The 24809-nt window shown below is 36.3% G+C and overlaps 1 long non-coding RNA gene across 1 annotated transcript in view; it reads left to right on the top strand.

Moving 5' to 3' along the window:
* The window catches only part of LOC132002254 (uncharacterized), a 30028-nt gene extending 7995 nt beyond the window's left edge, over positions 1–22033 (top strand). The window contains exon 3 of the long non-coding RNA XR_009399779.1: positions 21792–22033. This is a non-coding gene — a long non-coding RNA (uncharacterized LOC132002254). The remainder of the gene's footprint in view (positions 1–21791) is intronic.
* Positions 22034–24809: the final 2776 nt, after the last annotated feature.

Genomic DNA, 24809 nt, shown 5'->3' with positions numbered 1-24809 from the left:
GAGAGAGAGAGAGCAGCAGGCAGAGGGAGAAGCAGGCTCCCAGCTGAGCAAGGAGCACAATGTGGGACTCAACCCCAGGATCCTGGGATCATGACCTGAATCAAAGGCAGACCCTTAACTGACAGACCCATCCAGGCATCCCAATAAGAAAGAAAGCAAGCAAGCAAGCAAGCAAGCAAGAAAGAAAGAAAGAAAGCAAACTAGCTGATAAGATGATTTCTCCCATTTTCGTCTTCATCATTAGAGTATATGTTAAAGTGCCTTACATTAATATTTACCCTTTTTACGAGAGTACTTTCTTTATAACCTTTGATTTCTCTAATACATAGCAGAGCCTAAATACCTATCTACCAGTTAGAAGCACTATATATAGGACTCTCTGGGCTGAAAAGGAGGTTTAATTTGGTGACCTTCCCTAATATTCCACAATCACAACGACAATGATGATAAGGTTGCCCTATGTTATCTACTTTACTCTCCTAACATTACTCTGAAATTGAGGAGTGAGTACACTTATTCTCATCTTATAGCTGGAGAAAAGAGCCATAACTTTTCCTAAGTCATACAGCTGTTCTCTGTAGATTTGGAATCTAAACCTCAGTCTTAGTCTTTCCTTACAGAAAAGTGGCTTATAAACAACTTGTCTGTTTTTCTGAACCTTTTTAGATGACCCCTTGCTTCCTAAACACCTGCAGATCCTTCTTCTGAGAAGTTGCTAGCAATTCTCTCATATGCTGACAGAGGTATGAAGTTGAGTTAATCGCGGGGTTTAGGTGAATCATCAAAGCAAGCCAGTGAGAACGTGTAAAAAATAAATTGGAATCTTCAACTTAAAATCTGCATGGTTAACCATTCAAGTAAATGATTGACCACATTTATTAGCGATCACAGGCTTAAATCCTCATGACAGTTAACATCACATATTTTTTTTGATAAAACAACATTATATTTTGGAGTTCTTTACCACAAATTTGAAATTGAAACATGTGGGGTGCCAGTCAGTTAGGCATCTGCCTTTGGTTCAGGTCATGATCTCAGGATCCTGTGATGGAGCCAGCCCGGTGTCAGGCTCCCTGCTCAGTGGGGTGTCTGCTTCTCCCTCTGCCTCCGCCTCATGCTCCATCTCTCTCTCTCTCTCTCTCTTTCAAATAAATAAATAAAACTTAAAAAAAAAAAAGAAAGAAAGAAATTGTAACTCATAAAAATGGGATTTCCAGAGCTGTAGGGGCCTCAAAACACTTTGCATGATGCTAGTCAAATGAAGTTTTGGCATCATTTTACAAATATAAATTATTTGAGAAACTGAAAGTTCTTTGTAGTCAAATGCATTATCTTTCAAAACTTAAAGATTGGGGTGCCTGGGTGGCTCAGTAGGTTAAAGCCTCTGCCTTTGTCTCAGGTCATGATCCTAGGGTCCTGGGATCGAGCCCCGCGTCGGGCTCTCTGTTCAGCAGGGAGCCTGCTTCCCTTCCTCTCTCTGCCTACCTGTGATCTCTGTCTATCAAATAAATAAAATCTTTTTTTAAAAAAAATTAAAGATTATAGCAAAATAACAGTGTTACTCTCTTATAAAGAGAACTTTCTTTGTGAAGAGTTAGTTGTTTTATTAGTTAGTTAGTTGTTATATTGGAAATGGTCTAGTTCACAGTAAGATCTCAGTAAGTATTTGTTGAATGAATAAATACATGAGTCTCAAGTTCTAGAAAGAAGTCTGAAATTTAGAAATAGATTAAGGGCCACAGCTAAAAAGGAGGGAGCTAAATTTATGCCAAATGGGTGAAAGACAAGTATATAGAAGAGAAGTTCTCAAGAATGCACCTAGATAAGAAGTATGAATTTGGATAAGAGATAAAATTATTTTGATGATGTCATGTCACTTATAATTGGAGTTTAATAAGGTAGTCAGTACCAAAGAAATATATAAAGGTCAATAACTCTCAGACACAGAAAATAATTTGGAAAATGTAAAAGAAATTATGTCATGGATAATAAAATGAATGGAAATAATTTCACAAAAATATATAGTACTTACATGAAAAAATTATAAATATCCACTTAGAGACATAAAAAAAATTTTGAATAATGGAGAGCTAATCCCAAATTAGATGATAAACTTAACAGTCATGGTTCCAATAGCCCACTTTGTACCTATTAGAATGGCCCAACTGTTTCCTTTGCTGTGCAAAAGCTTTTTATCTTGATGAATAGTTTATTTTTGCCTTTGTTTCCCTTGCCTTTGGAGACATGTCTAGCAAGAAGTTGCTGTGGCCAAGGTCAAAGAAGTTGCTGCCTGTGATCTCAAGGATTTTGATGGATTCCTGTCTCACATTGAGGTCTTTCATCAATTTTGAGTCTGTTTTTATGTGTGGTATAAGGAAATGGTCCAGTTTCATTCCTTTGCATGCGGCTGTCCAATTTTCCCAACACCATTTGTTGAAGAGACTGTCTTTTTTCCTTTGGATATCTTTTCCTGCTTTGTTGGAGATTGGTTGACCATAGAGTTGACAGTCCATTTCTGGGTTCTCTATTATGTTCCGTTGATCTATGCATCTGTTTTTGTGCTAGTACCATGCCGTCTTGATGATTACAGCTTTGTGATAGAGCTTGATGTCCGGAATTGTGATGCCACCAATTTTCAACATCCCTTTAGCTATTCAAGGTCTTCTCTGGTTCCGTACAAATTTTAGGATTATTTGTTCCAGCTCTGTGAAGAAAAGTTGGTGGTATTTTGAAAGGGATTGCTTTGAATGTATACATTGCTCTCGGTATCATAGACATTTTAATAATATTTGTTCTTCCCATCCATGAGCATGGAACATTTTTTCATTTCTTTGTGTCTTCCTCAATTTCTTTCATGAGTGTTCTAAAATTTTCTGAGTACAGATCCTTGGCCTCTTTAGTTAGGTTTATTCTAGGTATCTTGTGGTTTTGGGTGCAATAGTAAATGGGATCAACTCTTTAATTTCTTTCTTCTGTCTTATTGTTAGCATATAGGAATGCAACTGATTTCTGTGCACTGATTTTATATCCTATCGCTTTGCTGAATTCCTGTATGAGACCTAGCAATTCTGGGGGGGGGGGGAATTTTTAGGTTTTCCACATAGAGTATCATGTCATCTGTGAAGAGTGAGAGTTTGACTTCTTTGCCAATTCAGATGCCTTTTATTTCCTTAGCCTGATTGCTAAGGCTAAGACTTCTAGTACTACATTGAACAGCAGTAGTAAGAGTGGACATCTCTGCTATGATCCTGACCTTAGGGGAAAACTTCTCAGTTTTTCCCTGTCAGGAATGATACTTATTGTGGGCTTTTCTATATGGTTTTTATGATATTGAAGAATATTCCATCTATCCCTATACTATGAAGAGTTGTAATAAGAAAGGATGCTCTACTTTGTCAAATGCTTTTTCTGCATCTATTGAGAGGATCATATGGCCTTGTCCTTTCTTTTATTAATGTAACATATCACACTGATTTCAGATGTTGAACCACTCTTGAAGCTCAGGAATAAATCCCACTTGATCATGGTGAGTAATCCTTTTAATGTACTGTTGGGTTCTATGGGCTAGTGTCTTGGTGAGAATTTTTGCATCCATTTTTATCAGAGATATTGGTCTGTAATTCTCCTTTTTTGAGGGGTCTTTGTCTGGTATTGGAATCAAGGTAATGTTGGCCTTATAGAAAATAGTTTGGAAGTTTGCCTTCCATTTCTATTTTTTGAAACAGCTTCAGAAGAATAGGTACTAATCATTCTTTAGGTGTTTGGTAGAATTCCCCTGAGAAGCCATCCATCCACCCTGGGCTCTTGTTTGTTGGGAGATTTTTGATTACTACCTCAATTTCCTTACTGGTTTTGGGTCTGTTCAGGTTTTCTACTGCTTCCTGATTCAGTTTAGGTAGTTTATATGTCGCTAGGAATGCATCCATTTCTTCCAGATTGCCTAATTTTTGGTACATATTTGCTCGTAATATGTTCTTATAATTGTTTGTATTTCTTCTCTATTGGTTATGATCTCTCCACTTTCATTCATGGTTTTATTTATTTGGATCCTCTCTCTCTCTCTTTTTTTTTCCCCAAAATCTGGCAAGAGGTCTATTGATCTTATTAATTCTTTCAAAGAACAACCTCCTAGTTTCATTGACTTGTTCTACTGGTTTTTGTTGTTGTTGTTGTTGTTGTTGTTTGTTTGTTTGTTTGTTTCTATTTCATTGATTTCTGCTCTAATCTTTATAAATTCTCTTCTTCTGATAGGTTTAGGCTTTATTTGCTATTCTTTCTCCAGCTCCTTTAGGTGTAGGGTTAAGTTGCATAATTTAGACCTTTCCTGTTTCTTGAAAAAGGCTTGTATTGCTATATACTTCCCTCCTAGGACTGCTTCTGCTGCATCGCAAAGATTTTGAACACTTGTGTTTTCATTTTCATTTGTTTTTGTGATTTTTAAAAAATTCTTTCTTAATTTCCTGGTTGACCTATTCACTCTATAGTAGGATACTCTTTAGCCTCCATGTATTTGAGTTCTATCCAAATTTCCTCTTGTGATTAAGTTGAACTTTCAAAGCATTGTGGTCTGAAAATATGCAGGGAATGATCCCAATCTTTTGGTACCAGTTGAGACCTGATTTGTGGCCCAGAATGTGATCTATTCTGGAGAACATTCCATGTGCACTCAAGAAGAATATGTATTCTGTTGCCATAGGATGGAATGTTCTGAATATATCTATGAAGTCCATCTGGTCCAGTGTCATTCATAGCCCTTATTTCCTTGTTGGTCTTCTTCTTAGATGATCTGTCTATTCCAGTGAGGGGGATGTTAAAGTCCCTACTATTATTGCATTATTGGTTGTTTCTTTAATTCTGTTATTACCTGGTTTATATAATTGGCTGCTCCCATGTTAAGGGCATAAATATATACAACTGTTAGATCTTCGTGTTGGATAGACCCTTTAATTATGATATAGTGTCTTTCCTTATCTTTTATTACAGTCTTTGGTTTAAAATCTAATTTGTCTGATATAAGGATTGCTGCCTCAGGTTTCTTTTGATGTTCATTAGCATGATAAATAGTTTTCCAACCCCTCACTTTCAATCTGGAGGTGTCTTTAGGTCTAAAATCAGTCTCTTGCTGATAGCTTGTTGATATGTCTAGCTTTTTTGTCCAATCTGATACTTTGTGTCTTTTGATTGGGGCATTTGAATTACATCCTTGCTGGATAAAATATTCTTGGCTGCATATTTTTCTCATTAACATCCTGAATATATCATGCCAGTCCTTTCTGGCCTGCCAGGTCTCTGTGGATAGGTCTGCTGCCAATGTAATGTTTCTACCCTTGCAGTTTACAGACCTTTTGTCCCAAGCTGTTTTCGGGATTTTCTCTTTGTCTTTGAGATTTTCAAGTTTCACTATTATACGTTGCGGTCTTGACCTATTTTTATTGATTTAGAGGGTAGTTCTCTGTGCCTCCTGGACTTGAATGCCTGTTTTCTTCCCCAGAATAAGGAAGTTCTCTCCTATAATTTGCTTCAATATACCTTCTGCCTCTTCATCTCTCTCTTCTCTTCTTCTGGGATCCCAACTATTCTAATATTGTTTTGCTTTATGGTACAACTTATCTTTCAAACTCTCCCCCGTAATCTAATAGTTATCTATCTTTTTTCAGCTTCTTTATTCTCCATCATTTTGTCTCCTATATCACCAGCTCTCTTTTCTGCCTCATTTATAGAAAAGTTGTGAGGATAAAAATAATTCAAAGAACATTCATACACTATTCATCCAGATTCACTTATTGTTAACATTTTACCCCATTTTTTATGAAATCAGATTATGGACCTAGGTTTTTCCATTCCCCAGTTCACTATAACAAAAAAGATAGTTTAAGGAACACAGTCCAATGATGGTGATGATGATGATGATGATAATGATGACACCAGTGATTGCTTCTGAGCAATCAATATCAGGGGTCAAGTGTTGCGCCAGATAATTTACATAGTTTTATGTAATTTTACCCTCACAACAATCCTTTAAGGGTTTCTAAGTAAGGAAGCTGACATTAAGAGAATGTAAGTAGCTTGCCCAAAGTCACAATTTTAATAAGTGTCAGAGCCAGAATTAAAGGGAAGGAATTAAAGGGAAGCCAGAATTAAAGCCATGTTTTTTCCCTATAATGGCTGAATTACTTCTCAATAAAATAGAAATAGAAGGAAATGTCAATAAAATATGTACCTTGAAAGAAAAATTGATTTCTAGCAGTAAGAAGTTTAGTGTATCCAGATGAATAACATAATTCAAATGTAAGAAGCACAACTCATTTCTTTCATACAATTCTGCCAAAACTCTCCATGCTTGTACTTGAGCTTCCAGCAACTCTGTCCAGTAATTTGTCTTCCAGGCTAATGTATCAAATAAAGATCTAAAAGCAATACAAAATCCCTTTTGCATCAGTAAAGGGCTCTCAACTAGGAAAAAAAAAAAAAAGAAAGAAAAGAAAAAAAAGAAAGAAATTATCCTACCCTGCATGCATGTAAGAAGATTACATATATACATTCCTCATTTCTCTGTAAAAGCTAATCCAAGCTTCATTACTCTCAAGCTTGTGAACATTTACATAAACGATAAGTTTGTTATCACTTATTACTGGATTCAGCAGATTACATTTAAAATGTGCAAAGACAAGATTAAAAAATCTTTGATCTTTTAATCAAAATAGTAAGCAATATTAATTCATTTTGGCAAGTATGATACATATACTTTATTATAATACTATTTTGCATTTGAGATTACCACACTACAATAATTGCTCTTCATTAATGAAGGTCTGTTGCTATGTAATTTCACTGTGGCTCTAGGCAATAACACCCTTTCTAGAGAATTAGTTAAATTTGCTGTGAAGTTATTTTATAAAATAATCATATTCCTTATAAAATATAAATTTTACCATCATGGTATTTAATTCTGTACAGCTCATGGACAAAAATATCACTGAGAACTAAGTAGATGGGAAGAGTGAATAATCATCAGACAGAATAAGAAATAAGAAATAAGATTCTAATTCAAAAGCCTAGTATATTTCTGTCAGTATTGATTTTGTGAAGCCAAAAAAAAAAAAAAAAATGCCCACATCTAATTGCTGCTCCTCTCTAATAATGGAAATAGATGTAGACATAAATAATTATAACACAAGAAGGATGCACATTAATGTAAAGAGAAAGGAAATGGCATGCTAATTATTTCTAGAAGGATCCTGGAAGACTTCATGGAAATGATATAGGAATTCATCTTTGAAGAATGGGTAAGATTAGGGAGTAGTGGAGGAAAGGAGAGAGGGGGGTAGAGTCTTGAATGCCAGTCTAAATGGTGGATCTTTATTCTCAATAAATAGAAAGTACAGGGTTTTGAGCTCAAGAGTAATATGATCACAGCTATGAGGAATACTCTGAGGGTACTGAGAAAAGGACAGAAGATTAGGAGAAAATTATGGGCCACACAAAGTTACTTCAGTCATTGGTCTGTCTGTCTATCTGTCTGTTGCCCAGAGAGTTGTCAAAGGCTTCTCCAGCCAGTCACCATGTTTTCCATAACTATGTTCTCCAAACTACACATATTTAACAAGTATGCTGCTGAGTGCATAGAAGAAAGGGAATGAGTTCTTGTCTGTGGCCATGGTGGTGGGAATGAAATGAAAGAGACACTAAAACAAAGGAGGTGGCATGGCAAAAAGATGTCCGCTGGTTAGAGGCAGATGCTCAGGGAGACAAAGGAGTAAAGTCATTACTCAATTTACCCCAATAAAAATTTACTGAACATTTATCATATACCAGAAGTGTGTTATATGTTAAATATACAAATGCAAATTAATATCTGGTCTTTACTATCTATTTAAGGAAATAGATAATAATATAGATAAATAATATAATATGGAATAATATATGTGTATATACATATACATGCAATAATGTGTGTAGAAAGTTCACAAATAGTAAAGAAAGAAGGAACCTATTTTGTCTAGGGAAAGTGAGGGAAGACTCCATTGAAGAAAGATGGTGGAGTAGGACTTTGAAGAATAATGAGGAGTTTTCAAGGAAAGCAGGTGCAGGGGGCCACCTCACAGAGAGGAATTAACGTTGGTAAGTACGTGGAGGTCTTAGAAGTCTTTGTGCGTGTACGTGTTTTGGAATTACAAAAAGCATAAACTGCAAGAGGCAAGAACTGGGAATTAAGAGGAAATGAGAATGAGGACAGAGAGCTAGGTAGGGGATAAAAAGCTCTGTATTGCAAGCTAAAGAGTGTGAACTTCATTGTGTGTGTGGATGGGAGTCAGTGAAGGTCTTTCGGCTGCATAGTAACTGGTAGATTTATCTACCCTTTAGGTGAGAAGCAGGTTCATGAAAGCTTGATGAGTAGATGGGCCACAGGAGAGGTGGGGAGCAGACAGAACGGTAATGGTAAAGAGATTGCTGCAACAGGCCAGACGAAAGAGAATGAGATCCTACTAAGACAATAAAAGAGAAAGACTAAATCAAAGAAAATAAAGAGATATTAACTGATAAAACTGCACAGGTTCAATGACATGGGATGTGAAACAATCAAGACCCAGGTGTTTTGATTGAATTACTTAAGTTGAAAGCTGTGCCACCCAATAAAGATAGGTAGATTTGGGATAGACAGATTTGGAAGCATCCATGGCATATGCAGAGGCAGGTTTCTAATGGACAGTCAAATTTATGTCCACAACTTGAGAGAAATGTTAGCACTCACATTCACATTTCACACATCAACTAATGGTGACATTATTAATTGAGACACGGAAGACAGGTAGAGATACACAACATTCCATAACCTGGAATGCAAATTATAATTTTGGGCTTTTGATGGTTGACTTTGATTAGCTGGTGGGATTAAACATATGGATATGTCCATAAGGAGTTTAGAAGTCGGGTGCGTCCATGCAATGGAATACTATGCAGCCCTTTAAAAGACTAGCTAGTTCCATAAACATCAATTAGGAAAGATACTCATGATTTGTTATAAAAAGAAAATACCAGTTGTAGGACAATATATAACATGATCCGACTTTTATAACAAAATATATATGTAAATACATACATGTATAAATATATTACTATATGCACATATACGTAAATATAAACACACACATATATACATAGAGAATAAATGTATGAGAGGAGGGAAAGACAGCTAAATTTTTACTGGATAGCCTATTGTATTCTTTATATTGTTACAATGGACATTCTTTTTTTTTTTTTTTTTTTTTTTTTTTTGGTAGTTCTTTTTAGGGTTAAAAAATTGCAGGAAAAAACACAATTGTAGGAAAGAAATAAGGTTGTTAAGTGAGAGTACAGAAGAAGGAAAGCAAAGGGCCAAAGACAGGAATCTGAGAAATGCACAAAGCACAGATAGAATTTTAGAGGCAGAGAGGGAAGAAGAGGATGGAAAGATAATCTGAGAGCTATCAGGAGAAGAGGTCGTTGGTGCAGAAGGCTTTGGGAAAAAAGTGGATCAAATGATGACCTCAGAGTGGCAAGTGGGGTAGGGGGACGGGCCAGTTCTGATGAAGCAGTTTCTTGAGAGCAGGGTCAGACTGCATTTGGTGGAAGCATGAGATTACAAGGGGGGTAACTTACCTGCGGTTAGTCACCAGGGAAAGTGTGTCAGGCAAAGGGAAATTTTGTTTTTGTTTTGTTTTGTTTTGTTTTGAAAATTTGTTTTTATTTGTAATCAAAGGCTGGAGAACCAGCATTCTGATAAAGGTCAAAAACACAAAAGGAAGGGGGAGTAACTGAGCTATTTCATCACACATATTTAAATTTCCTTCAAAAAAGCATTAATACTGGGGAACTTGCATGGCTCAGTTGGTTAAGCGTCTACCTTCAGCTCAGGTCATGATCCCAGGATCCCCGAAGGGCCCTGCTGTCTGGCTCCCTGCTCAGCAGGAAGTCTGCTCCTCCCCCTGCTCGTGCTCTCTCTCTCTCTCTCTCACTCACTTTCTCTCTCTCAAATAAACAAATAACATCTAAAAAAATTATTTAGAAAAGAAAAAGGAATGAATACTCTATGCACGTTTATATTTGATTTCAAAACCAAGTATTTTTTTTTTTTTTTTTTTTTTTTACCTTTTACCTTTACATCTGACTACAACGAATCACTTTGGGGGCTTTTACAACAAATTTTTAATTCCCAACGTTGCCATTTTTCAGACAAAAACAGGAACCGGAAAGAAGTGGCTGGGCAGGCTGTCTATGGTGTGACGCACACTGCTGGCCCAGACACCTAGAGTAGATGTTTGGTTCTCATGATGTGCGGTCTTCTAACGCTGGATCAAACAAACCTAATTGTTCAAAGTGACAGTAAGTGTTAGAATAAACCACAACAACTAAATCCGTTGGCGGTAAGAGAACTCCACCCAAAGGTTGTTTCAAAAATACACTCTGTGAACACTGCTATTGCATGTTTCATAGACCTCTCCGGTCTAGGAGTTAGACTATTTTTCTGCAAGTTGTTCATATCTCGACTTCACATACACAGACGCACATAGGAGAACAATGAAAACAGCCCCTTAAACATATATTCGTTTGGGGATTGTGCAAGACAAATTTGAGTCGTCAGACAGTTTCCTTCCTCATCATCCATCAGAAACTTATCAACATTGGCGTGTGGTTAGAAAAGGCATGTTAATTTTTAAATTCTAGTTGCTGACAGCCTGAAAAGGGGAAAGCCTGGAAGGTACATATCCTAGGTGAGATGACAGAGCAGGCAAGAAAAAAAAAATTCTAAATCTAACAGCACATGATTTTTAAAGATTATCTGTGAAGCTAAGATTATTTACCATTTGGGACGATATATAATGCTGGTAGGAGGTTGACTATATTTAAGACAAAGCTATTCTATCAAATTTCGTCCCCCCAATAAACCAGCCTTCCTTCACAAACTTTGAATTTAAAAAAAAATGAGATAAAAACTAAAATTCCTGATGAACATCTTCTGCAGTAGTGTGACATCCTGGTTGGAGTTCAGAGAGGTAACTGTATAAAGAAATAAGAAAAGAAAGAAACAAAGAAGGTTCAAAGAGTAGGGCAGGTTCTGGAAAACTTTGCATGAAATATTTAGCATTTTGGGATTCTGTCAGGCGCAAGGTGTCACCTTTAAGATTGTACACCCTCTCCTCTGTTACCATTAGACCTGTGCATGTTTATTTTGACATTTTTTAAAGTTTTATTTATTTAAGTAATCTCTCTACACCCAATGCAGAGTTCAACCTCATGACCCTGAGATCGAGTCACATCCTCTCCCAAATGAGTCAGCCAGATGCCCCTTTATTTTGACACATTTGTTCTATATTTTATAATTGTCTTTCACGGAACCATCTCTCCTTCCCAGATTATGAGCAATCGGAAGAGCAGGGAAAACGTCTTTGTTCTAAAATCTCTTTATCGCAGAGCCTAGCATAGTGATCAAGCTCAGTAGGTGCGCAAAGGTGAACAGGAGGATGCTTGCATGAGTGCACACATGTTGTACCTGCTCACAAGGCTATGAAAAGTGGGCTTTAAGACAAACAGAAGTTACCAGATCAAATTGTCGGGTTTGACAATTTGTCGGTTTAACAATCAAATTGTCGGTTTGACAAAAGAAGAGTTTCATTTCTTTTCATTTCTCTTTTCCTGGAAATTAGGCTGATATTCATTGTGGCATTGTTTAAAATGCCCCCCTCTATCTGTAGGCCAACCCCCAAAAGCAACGTAGACCATGAGGGCCAACTCTGAGGCATGGTCCAGGGGTAAAAAGCTGATGCGGGGGTACGGTCTCTTGGAATAGCAGAGAAGAAATAGAATAAACTTGCGGAAAGAGACTTAAACAAAGTGGACCCAAACGGTTGTTAGATCTTCCCAGCAAGTCCTGGGCACCCATGTGCCCATCACCATTTTGTATTTTAAAGCAATTAACACCAATGTTTATACAGTAAGTTCCTTCTAGTCTCATGAGAGAGCTGGGAAGAGAAAGACAGGCTAGGAGCTGAGATGGCGACCAACAGTGGGACCATTTCAGGTATAGTGGCCTGGGAAGGCCTCCCCAAGGATGGGTTACACCCAGAGGATGAGAGGAAGCTGCTGTACAAAGTGTAGAGAAGTGCATCCTGGTTTTATCAACTACAAACTGTGGGACTTTGGGCAATTTGCTTAACCTTTCTGTGTTTTTGGTTCCTTATCTATAAAATGTGGAGCATGGTAGTAGATAGCCCATCCTCCTGCTGTGAGGATTAAGTGTATGGATATACCGAGGGCACTGAGAACCGTGCCTGGCACACGTGGCATGTCATAGAGTCATTCTTACCATTCAAAAAGAGGGAGCAGCAGGTGCAAAGCCTGAGGCAGTTAAGACCTTTGGCAAATTAATTATACTGAAAGAACATTCTAGAAGCTACAGCAGAGTGGACAGAGGCCAGTGGCATGAGATTGAGGCTGAAAACAGAGACGGGGCAGAACGTGCAGGGCCTTGCAGTTCATAGTAAAGAGTTTTGTATTTTCTGTTGTTGTTTCTGAGTGACGCAGGAAGCCACTGATGAAGTTAAGCAGGAGACTGGTGTTACTGCATTTATGTTTTAAGATGATCACTTCACCTGCTGTGTGGAGAGCAGATTGGAGCCAAACAAGAGGAGAGACAGAGTGACAGGCCAGGAGGGTGTTGTACATCGGGATGGGAGAGGGTGATGGCCCGGATTGAGATGCAAGGAAGGAAAAGAAGAGAAGAGAGTGGTTTCAAGATGTATTTTGGAGATAGATTTGGCAATAGGCATGAATTGATTGTGTTTGGGAAAACCGAAAAAAGAGGAAAGATCAGAACAGTGCTGCTGCGGACGTTTGTGAGGGATTTTCAGGGGGTAAGAGTGCCTAGCTGACCCATTTACAGCCCCTGGAGCTGTAAATCCAGCACATAGCCAGCTCACAAAGTCCTGTCCTCTGCCATGGTCTACATGCGTGTGTGAGGGGTGCTTTTTTCTGATTTTCACAAAGACTAGAAGCAGTCCTACCCTTTAATTCTGGCTTGGGTAACTAGGTAAAATAGTATTGCCACGGACAGAAATGAGGGCGCTAGGATTGAGGTGAGACACATTTTAGAGGAAAAAAAAAAAAAATCAAGCGTTTGGGCTGTGTTAACATCGGAAGAGACACCTGCATAGCGATCTCGGGTTGATAGTTGGGTGCCTAATACTGATTTTCTACACATCAGCCTTGTTATTTTCCAATCACTTCTCTGAAGATGCTTTTGAAGTTTCCCTCAACACAATCACTATTTATAAATAATGGCAATTTCATTAATTCTTCTCTAATCCTTACTGACCATGCTCAAACCTCCAGAAGAAGGTTGAGTACAAGGGGTGATGCTGATCATCCTTGCCTTATTCCAGATCTCAAAGATAAAGCTTCTAAGCTTTATCTTTAAGTTTATCTTTATCTTTATTGTTAAGTATAATTATTAATTGTTTCTTTGTAGAGCTCCTTATCAGATTATTGAAGATCCTTTCTACTCCTAGTTAGCTAAGATTTCTTCAATCATAAAACGATAATAAATTTATCAAATGCTTTTTTTGCATCTGTTGAGATAATCATGTTTTTTCTCATAATTTTTCTTTTTTCCTCATGATTTTCATTTCCCATAATACCATTGGATTTTGGTCACACTGTTATTTGGCCTCGTGAAACAAGCAACTCACTTTCTATCCTTTGACACAGTTCCTGTTGGAATAGATCTATCTCTTCCTTAAATTTTTGATAGAATTCATTGGTTAAGTTATCTGGACCTGGACTTTTCTTTGTGGAAAAGATTTGAATATGGATTCATTTTTCTGTAAGAGTTATGACTCTTTAAATTTTTCTATTTTTTCTCTTTACTTTTAGTAAATTGTGTTTTCCTAGGCATTTGTTCATTCCATCTAAATTTTCAAGTTTGTTGCTGAAGGTGCTTAATAATATTAATGATAGCCTTTTCTTATCTCTTTAGAAACCTCCATTTGTTATTTGTGTCTTCTTTCTTTTTTTCTTGGTCAGTCTAGTCAGAAGCTTATCCCAAAGAACCAGCTTTGGGGAATGACTGATAATAGCGTAGGATTTCCTTCTGGGTTGATGATAGTGTTTTGAAATTAAATACTGGTGATGGTTGTATAACTCTGTGAATTTACTGAAACCTACCAAACTGTACATGTTAAAAGGATGAATTGTATGCATGTACACTATATATAATAGTTACTTAAAACATATACATGTATGTTTTAAGTATATCTATACGCTTAAATATATGTTACATATATACTGATATATATAGTGACCTGTATCAGTGAAGTTTATAATATTAGCCTAAACCAAGGCTTCCATTAAGATTGCTTGACTTGGTTTTTGTACACTGTTAGGTTCATTATAGCACATAATTGTTAACAAATTAATCACATGAATAATATTGCTGAGAAGATAAGAATCACTAATATATGACTTCTTTAAGTCATATATTAGGGCGGCTCAGTTGGTTAAGCAACTGCCTTTGGCTCAGGCCATGATCTCACAATTGAGCAGGGAGTCTGCTTCTCCATCTCCCTTTCCTTCTGCCCTTCCACTAGAGCTCTCTCTTTCAAATAAATAAATAAAACCCTTTTTTAAAAATCTGCAAGTTTTAAGTAATAACCATAGTCTCCAGAGAATTCTTGTACAAGTTCTGACCATAGAGACCAAACCAATCTAAGGAAAGTAGGTCAGAGAACACAATCCAATTCAAACTTGGCACAAGATGATGTAATGTTTTTTTCTTCACATAATCATGATGTTCTAATCATTCTATGATTCTGACCTTTAAGTCAGTGGGTAGTCTATTATTACTTGGTGGCTGCTGAATCCAGAGTCAACATTTTGGAAGCTAAAGAATGCCCATCTCTTCTTTCAAAATCTTTTGGCTTATTACAAGCTGAGTCCAGCTAAAAACTCTTGCCAGAGTTTAGTTATTCCATGCATATGAACTAAACAACAAACAGAACACAATTAGCAGAGGATGAAAAAATAAAGAATACACTTATTTTCTAACATATTAAAGATGTTAAAATCACATTAAATACATTAAGGCATTTAAAAGGAAATTTCCATGAAGCATATTATAGTCTTAAGAAATTCTAGATCAGATTTTCTTATTTCTTAAAATATGTTATTCTGTTTTCTACAGATAATACACAAAAATTTTTAATAAAATTGGGAAACTTAAATTTTTAGAAATTCAAGTGACAGAGTATCTTCTCTGTCTATAGGCTACTGATAAGACATATTCCCTGCTTCTAAGAGATATAACCCATAAACTTAAAAGGAAAAGGAAAGAAAATTCTCTATGGTTCTAACTCAATACCTCTTGCAAAAGTACGTGGGTGTGTCCTTTTTGTTTTTTATTTTATTATTATTATTATTTTTAAAGATCTTATTTACTTATTTGTCAGAGAGAGGAAGAGAGAGCACACAAGCAGGCAGAGTGGCAGGCAGAGGCAGAGAGAGAAGCAGGCTCCCTGCCAAGCAAGGACCCCCATACAGGACTTTATCCCAGGACCCAGGGATCATGACCTGAGCTGAAGGCGTGGCTTAACCGACTGAGCCAGCCAGTCGTCCTTTGTTTTTTATTTTTGTAAGAATAGAATGAAGCAGCTTCCTCTCTGATAAGAGTAATTGTTCATTTATATTGGTACTATATAAAGTGTTCAATAGTTTTTCTAGGGTCTTTATCACCCCTCTATCATGTCCAAAATTTTTTCTTTAACAAAATAATTCAGAAATCAGAAAATACAAAGAGATGGTTAGAGGTACATATTAGAACACTTAAAAAAAAATGATTTGAAGTCTTGACTCTTAACTCTAAACTAATATAATTGCCCCTTTACTGAGGAATATGTAGTTTCTATATAGTAATTTATTTTGGTATGGTAATAAATTCCCTCTGTCTATGAGAACGGGAAGAATTAAGTGCAAATGACTTAGTATTGTATGTGTATATCGAGGAAAGGAAACAAAAATGACAAATACAATTTTAGATTCAGTAAACCATGTTCTTTAAATAACCTTTGCTGTGAAAGGTTAAAATATTGTGAGAAAATGGAAGTGTGAAAAATGGAAGTGTGGTTTATTAAATATACATTCTTGAACTTCAAGGCATCTATGCCTTCATGTGTTCAATGATGCATAAGAAACTTTAAAATCATACTCAAAAGAAAATCTTTATGACTCATAACAGACAAGAAAGTTATATATGTTTTATAAAGAATTCCTGCAAAATAATAAAGAAGCAGAAGTCAATAATAGAACAATGGGTTTGGGGTATGAACAGACAATTCACCAAAGAAGTATAAATACATAATAAACGTATGAAAAGATGCTGAGCTTCACCAGCTACAACAGATCAGTTAAAATAAATATATTTTTTCTACTCAAATTAGAAAAATGTGAAAGATTGATATCAGCAACTGCTGGACAGGTGAGGAACATGGAGAAATAAGCTCTTTTTTATACTGTTGGTGGAAATATAAATTTATATAAACTTTTGGAGAATAATGTAGTTTTCCTACTAAAATCTGAAAAGTTCATATCCTATTACCAAGTAATTTCACTTCCAGGAATCCATCCTATAGACAATTGTTACATGATAATGTAAAAATAAAATAGAGGATGGTCATTATAGTATTATCAGTAACATGAAAAATTTAGGAACAACTTAAATATCTACTGATAAATTGAAAAATAAAGGTATATACATAAAATCATTGCAGCATCTTAAAAAAAAAAAAAAAAGAACTGACAGACAGGTTTTCCAATGTATTGACAATGTTCTTTTTCTAAACCCAAGTAGTAAACGTAGGGATGTGCACTATGCATATATTTATATACATACATAGTTGGACATGTTTTTACATGTATCTGAATTCTCACAAAAAATGAAAAGGAATGAATGAGGATAAAACTATATTAATTAATCTAGTAAAATTTATATAATATATTAAGAAAAAATACAATAGACCATAAAGACCATTATGAGTGGCATAAACCCAATTTTATGGGGAAAAAGTAGTATGTATGCATATTTAAGGACTATGCTTCTATAGTACATAAATAGAACAAGGAGGATATGTAGCAAACCTCTGGAGAATAGGATTATAAGAATAGGATTATAATTATAAGGATGTTTATGGGAGGAATGGAGTGGCATTGGAGAACTTTCACAACTTTTCTAAAATATCTTTGATTTTATATATATATATATTTACTTCTATGCATGTTTCAAATAGCCAAAAAAAAAAAAAAAAGACAAGAAAGTTTGTCCAGGACAATTGGAGAAAGCAAAACAATGAGACCAAATATGGACATGCTCCAGTAAATATTTATCCAGCTGTAGAAAGTTAATTATCAGTTAATGGATAACAATCAGGTATTTTTTTAAGCACATAATGAAAAAATTATCCTATGTACCTGGTAAGGGATAGTTTGTAGAAAAATTTAAGACACTGTGGTTATATCTACGTTTCTCACATTGTGGTTAGGAAAATTATACACTGCAATTGGTCCATTTTTTTAATACAAATTTTGTGGTAATAAAATTCATCTAGAAATCACAATACATTGAAATTTTTTCCAAATAGTAACAAAAGCAGACATTTGTTCAGTGCTAATTAAGTTCTGGGCATGATTCAAAGTGCCTTACATGTATTCATTTATTTAATTATTATAACCAATTGTTAAAATCATGTCTATTTTACAGATGAAGAAAATGAGGTATAGAGAGGTTAAGTAACTTGCCAAAGTTCACAACTTGTAAGTAGTGAGGCCAGGATTCAGACCCAAGCACTTTGATTCTAATACTTCCACTGTTCTAAGTATTTCAGGTAAAACCTAGCATTTATTTTAAATGGTGTAGTGTTATATTAAAGTATGTTTTGTGTCTACAAGGCACATGAAAGCAGTTTTGAAAAATATAAAATGCTGTAAAATGGAAAGTATTGTGATTGCAAAACTTTAATTTTTCCTTCCCTCCCCATAACTAAAAGATGTTTTACACTACAGTGGATTACACGGGATGTTATACTTATTGAGACAGTTTGTTTTTGAAGGAAATAATATATAATTTTGAGAAACCGATCAAAACTAACTGCTTCTTAATTACTTGTGTAGAGTAAATATTAATTGCCCCAGCAATTATTTTTATACATTCCAATGCCAAGGAACTATGGAGCAAGTTGTCATGATTTATTTGTTAAGATTTATTCTGTGATAGTAGATAAAACTGGGAGTAAGTGGACCATGTGATCCTTGTTTTCCAGCAAACTTAAATTATGGTTTAGAAGATGGAAGGCTTTTCAAGAAATTCTAGAGAACAGTAACAATGTATGTAAGGATTAGAGTGAATGTGAAAGGTATATAAGAAATACATAATAGTTCAAAAAAAAAAGAAAAGAAATATATAACAGTCCAGAGAAGGTAGATATGAAATTGTTGAGATATGAAATGAAGGAATTTTTATGTCTAATGTGGAACTGAAATTTGGTCTGCAAGGGAGTGAAAGAATCAAGAAGCCATGAAAGAGGGTACTTTACTTTTGGTTTTGACAAAATAAATATAGTTATGATGTTATTTTACTTACTTTCTTGGGACTGCTGGAAAATCACTATAATTATGGAAATACGAAGAACTATCTTACATTCCTCAATGAAGGTTGCTAGTCCTTTTTTTTTTTTTTTTTTTAAGATTTTATTTATTGGGCACCTGCGTGGCTCAGTTAGGTAGGCGACTGCCTTCGGCTCAGGTCATGATCCCAGAGTCTTGGGGTCAAGTCCCATATTGGGCTCCTGGCTCCATGAGGGGTCTGCTTCTCCCTATGACCTTCTCCCCCTCAAGCTGTATCTCAAATAAATAAATAAAATGTTTAAAAAAAAGAGAGAGATTTTATTTATTTATTTGAAAGAGAGATCACAAGTAGGCAGAGAGGCAGGCATAGAGAGAGGGGGAAGCAGGCTTCCTGCTGAGCAGAGAGCCCAATGCGGGGCTCGATCCCAGAACCCTGAGATCATGACCTGAGCTGAAGACAGAGGCTTAACCCACTAAGCCACCCAGACACCCCAGGTTGCTAGTTTTTTAAAACAAATCATGTGATAATGTTTGGGAAAAAAAAAAAAAAAACTGTTCTTTTTCTTTAATCCAAGCCAATTAAATTATGAGAAACCCTTCCTTTGTAATCCTTTTTTTGTTAATTACTAATAATTAATTATTGCTTCCTTGACTTTAGTTAGACAAACCCAAACAAATGCATGGATAGCTGATTCCTCATTATTGTATATACACCTTACTAGTAAGAAACATAAAGGTCATTGGTCAAAACTATCTTTGACTTTGACTTTTATTTCAAAGCTTCACCATATTCAGGTTCTCATGGCATGGAAATATGAAAACAAAACACCAAGAATCGGGACTCTCAATTGAATAGTGGGATGTGGAAAAAGAGCAGGGGACTATAGTGAGTCAACATCTCCCAATTCCTTAAAACGCAAATGTCTGTACCGGGAAAGATCATCTAAATAAAATACTTCATGCTGTAGAAGGGGAAAGGAAGTTGCACGAGAATTAGCTATTCAGGAAAGGTCAAGTTAGAGACAACTTTAATGATGGAACTGCAAGGAAGTGGTTTAAGATTATTTCCTTTAAAAAAAGTCAGAGCAACTAATTTTATTATCTTTAATGAGCTCCCTGGGCCTTATTTAATGTTTTCTCAGAAATCCTCTTGTAAACACTAAAATTTACAGAGGTTCTTAAAAGAACTCCCACTCTTCCCACTATATGGAGGAAAAAGAGTCTGTCATCCTGAGGGGAGGGGAGGAAGGGCAGTGGGTAGGTACCAGTGCCAACAGACTGAGAGCTTGTCCCAAAATAAATGCCTGGAAAAAACCCAAACTTTCAGTCATCAATATTCTGTCCCTAATCCACACAAGCAAAAAGGAACAAAATACACAGTAAAGAAAGCAGACAAATTAAAAGAGAAGCTATCAGAGACTCCCCAAAATGGTTTCTTTTTAAAGTGGGTTAGAGAAAAAGGTCAAGGTTGTCCTGATTAAGACTACAGCAACAGCAGTATGGAGCAGCAACCAAAACAATCAAAGGTAGCAGAGGAGAATATTGTTTTCTAAGGCTGTCCATATCTGGGTCCCTCGGGAAACTGAATAATATTGAAATTTGAGCACTGGAGCATGACCACAAATGCAAATTGCATACTAAAATTTTCAAGCTTGAAATTTTAAAATTAGTTTTTGAAATTAATTAATTCAGTTAATTTTTAATTAAATTAGAACACTTAAATCAGGAATCGGGCTTTTTCCTGTGTGTGAATTTTTCAATTAGGTTTATACTGTTTCGGTCAATGAACAGATGCTTGATTTTTTTGAGGACTGGAAATAATACATTATTATCCAAAGGCTAGATCAAGAGTATAGGTAACAATTAGTACTATTGTTTCCTTGAACCCAGCATGTTTGAAGTTGCATGTATTCTTTGTCCACTTTTCCTTTTTTTTTAAGATTTTATTTATTTATTTGACAGAACGAGATCACAAGTAGGCAGAGAGTCAGGCAGAGAGAGAGAGAGGAGGAAGCAGGCTCCCCACTGAGCAGAGAGTCCGATGTGGGGCTCAATCCCAGGACCCCAGGATCATGACCTGAGCCAAAAGCAGAGGCTTAACCCACTGAGCCACCCAGGCGCCCCTTTTGTCCACTTTTCTTTCCAATATCTCCTCCTTCCCAGAGGGAGAGAGAAACATTAATTTATTCATAAACAATAAAGACTTCTTCAGGGCTCGTGCTCTTCTCCCACTTGTACAGATGAATATGTGTCTACAATGAAGATGGAAAAACAATTTATCAAATTTGATTAATAAAATGTATGTGACTATATGATGAGGCTTAAAGAGGTTAGAGAACAACATGATAAAAAGCATAAAGAAGAAGAACCCAGGAAATTAGTCCACGGGCTAGTTTTATTACCAGGTACAGATGACACTGTCTTAAAAATTAGCTTCAGTTTTGCCATTTATGAACCTACTTTAAGAGTGGTTGTGAGAAGCTAGATGAGGTTAATATCTTAAAACAAACACAGAACTGTATAGAAAAGCAGGCTATTATTATTCTATCTTACTACATGTCATTAACAGTAAAAAAAAGTCTCAAGAAAAGCGCTGACCTAGAATCTGAATTGAAAATACACTGACCCTTTTTATCTATAAGTAAGTTATAATGCTACATATAGTTTCTTTGGTAAAATGCTATTGGTAGGGGCTAGTTAATTGTGGCAAGTAAGCTTACAGGGACTTTTTTAAAATTTCAGATTCAGGGGTGCCTGGGTGGCTCAGTGGGTTAAGCCTCTGCCTTCAGCTCAGGTCATGATCTCAGGGTTCTGGGATCGAGCCCCGCATTGGGCTCTCTGCTCAGCAGGAAGCCTGCTTCCCCCTCTCTCTCTGTCTGCCTCTCTGCCTACTTGTGATCTCTCTCCCTCTCTCTGTCAAATAAAATCTTTAATAAAAATAAAATAAATAAAATAAAATTTCAGATTCATTATCTCTATTAACTAAATTAGGTGTGGCATCAAGTGAAAGAAACAATAGCTTAATAAAGAATGAAATCCTATTTTTTGTCTCATAGAAGTGTCCAGGAGGCAGTTCATGACTTACGAGGTAACCCATGCTGCCCCAAAACCCAGCACCCATTCATCTCCCTGTTTTGTCCTATCAGGCTTCAAGCTCACAGTCCAAGATGGCAGCACTACATTCCAGAGGAGCAGAACAGGGAGAAGGAGAGAAAGCCGGAGTGAGAGGGCATACAACCTGCTGTCTCCTGAGAAACACTCGTGAAAACTGCCGCAAGACACTTCCGTTCGCATGCTCTTGACGATGTCTGGTTGCAAGTTGGAAATAAGAGTATCCATGGTGAATGGTCACAGATCTAAGATCCTACCACCATGGGAATAACTATGAGAGTTAACTAGCTATCTCTGACATTTATCATTTTATTTAATGTTTTAGTTTAGAAAGAGAGTGGAGAGAAAAATATGTCAAAAAAGTGAAGTAAAGCCACTTTGGGGTTGTATATCGTTATCTTTTTAATGCTGAAAATTAGTAAGCTCCAACAACATAAAAGATTTAAAATGCTGGCTATTTTTATCATTATGTGATTACTATGCCTGTACTTACAAATATATTAAATGCTCATTTCTCTGACTTCACATTGACCTAAACTATACTACACAAAGCTAAAAATAATGGGGCACCTGGGTGGCTCAGTCAGTTGAGCGTCTGACTTCGGCTCAGGTCATGGTGTCGGAGTCCCAGGATCGAGTCCCACATTGGGCTCTCTGCTCAGCTGGGAGCCTGCTTCTCCCTCTGCCTTTCACCCTGCTATGCGCTCTCAAATAAATAAATATAATCTGGGGCACCTGGGTTAAAGCCTCTGCCTTCGGCTCCGGTCATGATCTCAGGGTCCTGAGATTGAGCCGCACATCGGGCTCTCTGCTCAGCAGGGAGCCTGCTTCCTCCTACCTCTCTGCCTGCCTCTCTGCCTGCTTATGGTCTCTGTCTGTCAAATAAATAAAATCCTTTTAATAAATAAATAAATAAAACCTAAGAAAAAGAACCCAAAACCTAAAAATAATATAATCATAAATAATGAGTCCCCTAGCATGTAAAGCAGATAAAGGAACCCCCAAGGGGAGGCAGTATGAAAACATGGCAGGAACACAGGCTTCACAGAAAAAAAAAAAAAAAAAGGAGCATGCTTTATTGGAGACAGAGCACTGCATGGGACCAACAGATGAAGGCAGCCTGGGGGGCATCCTACACGCTCAAAAAAGTACACAAGGAGGTTCTGCTAGTAAGAAAGATCAACTGGAACATGGGTTCCTCTGGGCAAAAAAAAGTCTTGGAACAGAAGCCTCCCATTCATTGACTCATTCATTCACAGCATCTACTGCTGTTACCGGAGTATGTTTCAGGTAGTGCGTGTTATTCATGGAATTTACAATTTATTTAGGAAAACAGAAATAAGACCTATAATTTTCCAAATACTAACTTAAATTGAAAGTGTGATAAGTAATTCAAAGTAGGAGTATAGGGTACTGTGAACATCTTAAAGTAAGATCTAGCAATTAAACAGAACTGGAGTTTTTTTTGTTTTTTTTGTTTTTTTTTTAGAACTGGAGAATTTATTAGTTGAAAGCTCTTTAATAACTTAAAAGTTTAGATACACTATAAAGTGGAAAAAAAAGAAAATGCAAAATAGTATGAGTTGTATGATTCAATTTCATTTAAAAGGTCTCACCCAGAATATTATTACATGTAAGCAGATCCATAAAAAATTATAGGACACCTGGGTGGCTCAGTCATTAAGCGGCTGCCTTCAGCTCAGGTCATGATCCCAGGGTCCTGAGATGGAGCCCCATGCTGGGCTCCCTGCTCAATGGGGAGCCTGCTTCTCCCTCTGCTTGCTGCTCCCCCCGCTCATGCCCTCTCCTCTCTCTTTCTCCCTCTGACAAATAAATAAAAAAGTTTAAAAAATCTTTTAAAAAAATACATTTAAAACAAAATTAGCAACACGAAACTGACTGCAACATCAGTCTGGCATTCAGACATTGATGAAGATCCAGTAAATTCTCAGCGAAATCTTTAATCACATTGGTAGAAAAACATATTAACACATAATATACACATACATAAAATATTCTCCAGTAAAACAAAGAATGTTTTGAAATATATTAACCAGTTTATTTATTTAATAGTACAAGTTCAGGGGCGCCTGGGTGGCTCAGTGGGTTAAAGCCTCTGCCTTCGGCTCAGGTCATGATCCCAGGGGTGCCTGGGTGGCTCAGTGGGTTAAAGCCTCTGCCTTCGGCTCAGGTCATGATCCCAGGGTCCTGGGATCGAGCCCCGCATGGGGCTCTCTGCTCTGCAGGGAGCCTGCTAACTCCTCTCTCTCTCTCTGCCTGCCTCTCTGCCTACTTGTGATCTCTGTCTGTCAAATAAATAAATAAAATCTTTAAAAAAAAATAGTACAAGTTCAAAATTTGGTATCTATCATTAAAGATAATTATATTTTCCCATTTACAGGACAGGGAGAATAAATCCTGATTTTCCCTAGTTTTCAGGAATACTGAAGGAACTAAAGTAAAGATGATTTTGGCTCTCACAAATGCAAATACAGATGTTGAGAATTCATTATGAATAAAACACCATGCTTTTGGAAAAATATTGATAAGAAAGAGTTTACCAACTCAACAAATATATATTGGATACCTATTTTGTAGCAGGTCTTGTGCGATGCTCTGCGGATTCCAAAATGAAAAGGACATAGATTCTGCCTTGAAAATATTTTTGAATTAGTGGTGGAGACAGACCTATAAATAAGTTTTGAAATAAACTATTAAAAAATCAAATAACCACAGGTAATTTTTATTATTTTTAAATTTTTTTTGAAGATTTTATTTTGAAATAAAATTGTTTTGAAATAAACTATTAAAAAAAGTTTTGAAATAAACTATTAAAAAAGTTAAATAACCACAGGTAATTTTTATTATTTTTAAATTTTTTTGAAGATTTTATTTATTTATTTGATTCAGAGAGAAAGAGTGCACAAGCAGGGGGAGCAGCAGGCAGAGGGAGAATTCCTGCTGAACAAGGAGCCAGATGTGGGACTCGATCCCAGGACCCTGGGATTATGACCTGAACTGAAGGCAGAGGGCCATAGGTAATTTTTAGATCT

The sequence above is a fragment of the Mustela nigripes genome, chromosome 14, assembly GCF_022355385.1.
Source record: "Mustela nigripes isolate SB6536 chromosome 14, MUSNIG.SB6536, whole genome shotgun sequence".
Classification (NCBI taxonomy): Eukaryota; Metazoa; Chordata; class Mammalia; order Carnivora; family Mustelidae; genus Mustela; species Mustela nigripes.
Note: the sequence above shows the minus strand (reverse complement) of the source record. Positions and strands in the feature narration are given on the sequence as shown.